At 40.7% G+C, this 6,912-nt stretch overlaps 2 pseudogenes; both read left to right on the top strand.

Moving 5' to 3' along the window:
- Positions 1 to 421: 421 nt before the first annotated feature.
- LOC147810024 (small subunit ribosomal RNA) lies at positions 422 to 1,340 on the top strand (annotated as a pseudogene; the record flags this gene model as incomplete).
- Positions 1,341 to 4,640: 3,300 nt separating this feature from the next.
- Positions 4,641 to 5,471, top strand: LOC147810023 (small subunit ribosomal RNA; annotated as a pseudogene; the record flags this gene model as incomplete).
- Between the last annotated feature and the right edge of the window lie 1,441 nt (positions 5,472 to 6,912).

Here is a 6,912-nt window from a genome sequence, read left to right as displayed (position 1 = left end):
CCGTAGCCGCGCCAGCTTTGACCTTCGTGCGGCATAGTGAGCGTTTAAGATACGCAGTGCTCTCGTCTCGACACAGACGGGGGTTGCCTCACAGAAAGCGACGGCCTCGGCTATTCAGTAGCAGCTCGGACAGTAGTTTGTAGCCGCGTGGAGACTGAACAGTGATGGAAGCATTCACGAGGTTTTCTGCAGTTTGTTCCGGCGCGAGCACGACTCTCGACGGCAGAGCACTCTCGCGTCCAGGCGTTGACGCCAAGGGGGACGCAGTGAGTCTCGAACCGACTAGAGGAAGAAGGCTCTAGTTCGATCTGTGCGAACGGGGACCCAGCCGTCATGCCGGGTCCGGCGCCCTCGCCAGCCGGGGGCACCACCACCTCTGAGATTCGAAGCGCCGCTTCGAACGCTCGCTGAACGTGAAAGTAACCTGGTTGGTCCTGCCAGTAGTCAAATGCTTGTATCAAAGAAGGAGGGAAAGTCTGCTGCGGCCGCAGCGGTAACTCCAGCTCCAAAAGCGTATATTGAAGTTGTTGCTGTTAAAAAGCTCATAGTTGGATCTTAGTTCCAGACGGGTGGTCCGCCCACCGGTGGTCACTGCCAGTTCTGAGCATTGCCGCCGAAATTGTCCGATGATCTTTACCGGTTGTCATTCGGTTTCGGCAATTTTACTATGAAAAAATTAGAGTGCTCAAAGTATGCATTACGCATGAATAATGGTGCATGGAATATTGGAATAGGACCTCGGTTCTATTTTGTTGGTTTTCGGAACACGAGGTAATGATTAAGAGGGACAGACGGGGGCATTCGTATTGCGACGCTAGAGGTGAAATTCTTGGACCGTCGCAAGACGAACTACTGCGAAAGCATTTGCCAAGAATGTTTCCATTAATCAAGAACGAAAGTTAGAGGTTCGAAGGCGATCAATTACCGCCCTAGTTCTAACCATAAACGATGCCAGCCACCGATCCGGCTGTGTTCCTCAAATGACACGCCGGGCAACTTCCGGGAAACCAAAGCTTTTGGATTCCGGGGGAAGTATGGTTGCAAAGCTGAAACTTAAAGGAATTGACGGAAGGGCACTACCAGGAGCAAGGGTACATATCTGCCTTGAACGAGGAATTCCCAGTAAGCACGAGTCATCAGGTCGTGTTGATTGCGTCCCTGCCCTTTGTGCAAACCGCCCGTCGCAACATCCGATGGAATGATTTAGTGAGGTCTTCGAACTGGCGCTCGGACTGACCTCCGGGTCGAGCCGGCGTGTCGGAAAGTTGATCAAACTTGGTCATTATGAGGAAGTTAACGCGCAACAAGGTTTCCGTAGTGAACCTGCGGAAGGACAATTAAAGATGGGTGCCAGTAGGCTCCGACATAGGCCTACACTCGGGGATCCTTCACTGGAGATCCCCGCCTCGAACGCAACTGTCAGTGCCGTGTGGGCGTGCCTGTTTCCCGGCCCTTCGACTTGGGCAAGAGGGAGGTCCTTTGCAGGGCTAGGCTTGAAGAGGGTGCTCGACGTGAGAGAGCTCCCCGCCCCGTTGATGCCGGCGCACTTTCCCCCTTCTCGGAGGAAAACTCTTGATTCAAAACTCTCGAACGCAAAACGGCTCTAGTCGGCCGGATCGAAACTACCACTCCGAGCAGTGGATCACTCGGCTCACGGGTCGGGGAAAAACGCAGAACGTGTGGTGCAATGTGGTTGTAGAAGTGATTTGTACATTTTTAGTACAGGTGGAACAGTGGTGCGAAGATACCATCTGTGGGATAAGGACTGAACGCCCTAAGTCAAAATCCCTTTTAGTCAATTAAAGATGGATGCCAGTAGGCTCCGACATCGGCCTACGCCCGGGGATCCTTCACGAGCGATCCCCGCCTCGAACGCAACTGTCAGTGCCGTGTGGGCGTGCCTGTTTCCCGGCCCTTCGATTTGGGCAAGAGGGAGGTCCTTTGCAGGGCTAGGCTTGAAGAGGGTGCTCGACGTGAGAGAGCTCCCCGCCCCGTTGGTGCCGACGCATTTTCCTCCTTTTCGGAGGAAAACTCTTGATTTGAAACTCTCGAACGCAAAACGGCTGTAGTCGCGTCGATGGGCAAAGTTAGCCGGGGCGTACATCCGCTCCTTGCGGGAGGATTACCCCGGCGACGAGGCCTGTTCGATTTGGAGCACTCAAGAGGGCGCCTAGACCGCGCGCTCTCGGCTCTGAGTCCAAACCCTGTGGGTGTGATGCACGGGTGCCAAATCGTCTGTAGACGACTTAGGTACTAGACTGGGTGTTGTACGTAATAGAGCAGCTACCATACTGCGATCTATTGAGACCCGTCCTCTTACCAGAAGGTTTGTAAAGCTTTTTTCAAGCTTTAAAACCTTTGAAAAAAATTTTTCTTGTAAAATTTTTATTTGATCGTGTGTGCGAATTTCAAAATTATTTTTTCTTTCTTTATAAGTTTTCCGTTGATCGTGTGTGCGAATTTCATAATATTTTTTTCTTTCTTCATAAGTCTTCCGTTGATCAAGTGTGCGAATTTCTCATTTGTTTTTTTTTTCTTCCTGTCTTTCCTTGATCGTGTGTGCGAATTTCAAATTTTTTTTTTCTTTCTTCCTAAGTCTTCCGTTGATCGTGTGTGCGAATTTCACAATTTTTTTTTCTTCATGTCTTTCCTTGATCGTGTGTGCGAATTTCTAAATTTTTGTTTCTTTCATGTGTTTCGTTGATCGTGTGTGCGAATTTCTCAATTTTTTTTTCTTCATGTCATATTTGATCGTGTGTGCGAATTTCTCAATTGTTTTTTTTCTTCCTGTCTTTCCTTGATCGTGTGTGCGAATTTAAAATTTTTTTTCTTTTTTTCTAAGTCTTCCGTTGATCGTGTGTGCGAATTTCTCAATTTTTTTTTTCTTCATGTCTTTCCTTGATCATGTGTGCGAATTTCTATGTTTTTTTTTTCATTCTTCGTCTTTCGTTGATCGTGTGTGCAAATTTCACAATTTTTTTCTTTCTTCATAAGTCTTCCGTTGATCGTGTGTGCGAAATTCTCAATTCGTTTTTTTCTTCATGTCTTTTGTTGATCGTGTGTGCAAATTTCAAAAAAAAGATTTTATTTTTACTTTGAAATATTTTCAAAATGTTTTGGACTTCGAATAATTTTGAAGCTTTTCCCACTTAGAAAAATTTCATGGTATTTCAAAGTTAGCAATATTTTCGAATGGTTTTGACTTTGAAAAATTCAGAAGATTTTCGTACTTAGAAATATTTTACTGTATTTCAAAGTTTGTAATCTTTTCAAACGGTTTTGACTTTGAAAAATTCAGAAGAGTTTCGTACTTAGAAATATTTCATGGAATTTCACACATAGTAATATTTTCAAACGGTTTTGACTTTGAAAAATTCAGAAGATTTTCGTACTTAGAAATATTTCATGGTATATCAAAATTAGTAATTTTTTCAAACGGTTTTGACTTTTAAAACTTCAGAAGATTTTCGTACTTAGAAATATTTTATGGTATTTCAAACTTAGAAATATTTTCAAACGGTTATGACTTTGAAAAATTCAGAAGATTTTCGTACTTAGAAATATTTTACTGTATTTCAAAGTTTGTAATCTTTTCAAACGGTTTTGACTTTGAAAAATTCAGAAGAGTTTCGTACTTAGAAATATTTCATGGAATTTCACACACAGTAATATTTTCAAACGGTTTTGACTTTGAAAAATTCAGAAGATTTTCGTACTTAGAAATATTTCATGGTATATCAAAATTAGTAATTTTTTCAAACGGTTTTGACTTTTAAAAATTCAGAAGATTTTCGTACTTAGAAATATTTCATGGTATTTCAAACTTAGAAATATTTTCAAACGGTTATGACTTTGAAAAATTCAGAAGATTTTCGTACTTAGAAATATTTCACTGTATTTCAAAGTTTGTAATCTTTTCAAACGGTTTTGACTTTAAAAAATTCAGAAGATTTTCGTACTTAGAAATATTTCATGGTATTTCAAACTTAGTAAGGGGAAAGCATTTGACTACTGGCTACTATATTTTCCCTCTTTTTACCCTTCCACCAAACGACTACAGGCCAACTTTTACCTAAACCAATTACTTACTGGACACGGGGCGTTTGGAGAATACCAAAATAGACTTTTCAATAAAAACCCAAATTGTACCTACTGTGGGGACAATCAGACAATCGAACACTTGATCTTGAACTGCCCACACTTCCAGACACTCCGTGGAAACCATTTTGCAGGACAAATTTTGCACCAATGCTTTGCTAAGTTGGTCTGTAGAAACATAGTTAAACAAATTATAAAGGTAACATTGGAGGACACTCTGAACCAAATTTAACTATGCTCGGAGCCTGCGAACACTATTGCTGGTGTCTTGTGTATCTATCTAATTTCATTTTAAACTTCTCTACGTTTTAACTTGTATTGTTTTTATAAATTTTTAATTTAGCAAGCATTGTTTTTATCAACTTTTAACTGATTGTTTTGATTCTTAACTTGTTCTGCATTTTAACCTCTTTATCGAATTTTAACTTCTATATTTTATCACTGTTTTGCATGTTCCTGCAAAGTTTTAACATTTATCGGTTTCTGGGTGATTTTGTGTTTTTTTTTTCTTTTTTTCTTTTTTTTTTATTTAACCTTTTTACTACTTTATTATTTTATTTGGTTTTAACTTGTTTTATAGAATTGTACTGAACATTATTTTAGATATTCAGATTTTTATATTCACTGTTTATGTAACTTTTAGAGATTTACCTATTTTTAATGTATCATATGTGTATGTATCAACTCTCGTATGCCCTAAAATAGGGCGGGGCGAGATAAGAATAAACTATGACGCATGAATAATCTTGCATAGAATAATGGAATAGGACCTCGGTTCTATTTTGTTGGTTTTCGGAACACGAGGTAATGATTAAGAGGGACAGACGGGGGCATTCGTATTGCGACGCTAGAGGTGAAATTCCTGGACCGTCGCAAGACGAACTACTGCGAAAGCATTTGCCAAAAATGTTTCCATTAATCAAGAACGAAAGTTAGAGGTTCGAAGGCGATCAAATACCGCCCTAGTTCTAACCATAAACGATGCCAGCCACCGATCCGGCTGTGTTCCTCAAATGACACGCCGGGCAGCTTCCGGGAAACCAAAGCTTTTTGGTACCGGGGGAAGTATGGTTGCAAAGCTGAAACTTAAAGGAATTGACGGAAGGGCACTACAGGAATAATGGTAAATATCTGCCTTGAACGAGGAATTCCCAGTAAGCAAGAGTCATCAGCTCGTGTTGATTACGTCCCTGCCCTTTGTGCAAACCGCCCGTCGCAACATCCGATGGAATGATTTAGTAAAGTCCTCGGACTGGCGCTCGGACTGACCTCCGGGTCGAGCCGGCGTGCCGGAAAGTTGATCGAACTTGATCATTAAGAGGAAGTTAACGCGTAACAAGGTTTCCGTAGGTGAACCTGCGGAAGGACAATTAAAGATGGGTGCCAGTAGGCTCCGACATCGGCCTACACCCGGGGATCCTTCACTGGCGATCCCCGCCTCGAACGCAATTGTCAGTGCCGTGTGGGCGTGCCTATTTCCCTGCCCTTCGTCCTGGGGAAGAGGGAGGTCATATGCAGGACTAGGCTTGAAGAGGGTGCTCGACCTGAGAGAGCTCCCCGCCCCGTTGGTGCCGACGCATTTCCCCCCTTCTCGGAGGAAAACTCTTGATTTGAAACTCTCGAACGCAAAACGACTCTAGTCTCTGAATGTGATTGGCGCAATGTGGGTTCATTTGGTACACGTGGTTGGTAAATTTTTGGTACATGAGGTGGGTCGAATGACCAATAGTGCGAAGATGCCATCTGTGGCATAATGACTGAACGCCCTCAGTCAGAATCCTTTTTAGTTAGTCATCAGGGGACCGTCGTGATTTTTCTTCATGTCTTATTTGATCGTGTGTGCGAATTTCACAATTTTTTTTTCTTTCATGTGATTCGTTGATCGTGTGTGCGAATTTCTCAATTTTTTTTTCTTTCTTCGTCTTTCGTTGATCGTGTGTGTGAATTTCACACTTTTTTTTTCTTCCTTTCTTCATAAGTCTTCCGTTGATCGTGTGTGCGAATTTCACAAAATTTTTTTTCTTCATGTCTTTCCTTGATCGTATGTGCGAATTTCTATTTTTTTTTTCTTTCTTCATAAGTCTTCCGTTGATCGTGTGTGCGAATTTCACAAATTTTTTTTCTGCATGTCTTTCGTTGCTCGTGCGTGCGAATTTCTAAATTTTTTTCTTTCTTTCTTCATAAGTCTTCCGTTGATCGTGTGTGCAAATTTCACATTTTTTTTCCATGTCTTTCGTTGATCGTGTGTGCGAATTTCTAAATTTTTTTCTTTCTTTATAAGTCTTCCGTTGATCGTGTGTGCGAATTTCACATTTGTTTTTTTCTTCATGTCTTTTGATGATCGTGTGTTCGAATTTCAAAAAAGATTTTTTTTTTGACTTTGAAATATTTTCAAAATGTTTTGGACTTCGAAAAATTCTGAAGCTTTTTCCACTTAGAAATATTTCATGGTATTTCAAACTTAGTAATATTTTCAAACTTTTAAATTCAGAAGATTTTCGTACTTAGAAATATTTCATGGTATTTCAAACTTAGTAATATTTTCAAACGGATTAGACTTTGAAAAATTCAGAAGATTTTCGTACTTAGAAATATTTCATGGTATTTCAGACTTTGTAATATTTTTAAAAGGTTTTGACTTTGAAAAATTCAGAAGTTTTTTGAACTTAGAAATATTTCATGGTATTTCAAATTTAGAAATATTTTCAAACGGTTTTGACTTATTCAGAAGTTTTTCGTACTAAGAAATATTTCATGGTATTTCAAAATTAGTAATATTTTCAAACGGTTTTGACTTTGAAAATTTCAGAAGAT

This window comes from Parasteatoda tepidariorum, chromosome 5, assembly GCF_982258835.1.
Source record: "Parasteatoda tepidariorum strain Cologne lab strain chromosome 5, Ptep-v5.0, whole genome shotgun sequence".
NCBI lineage: Eukaryota > Metazoa > Arthropoda > Arachnida > Araneae > Theridiidae > Parasteatoda > Parasteatoda tepidariorum.
The sequence above is the reverse complement of the archived record's forward strand: the minus strand, read 5'-3'. Positions and strand labels throughout refer to the sequence as shown.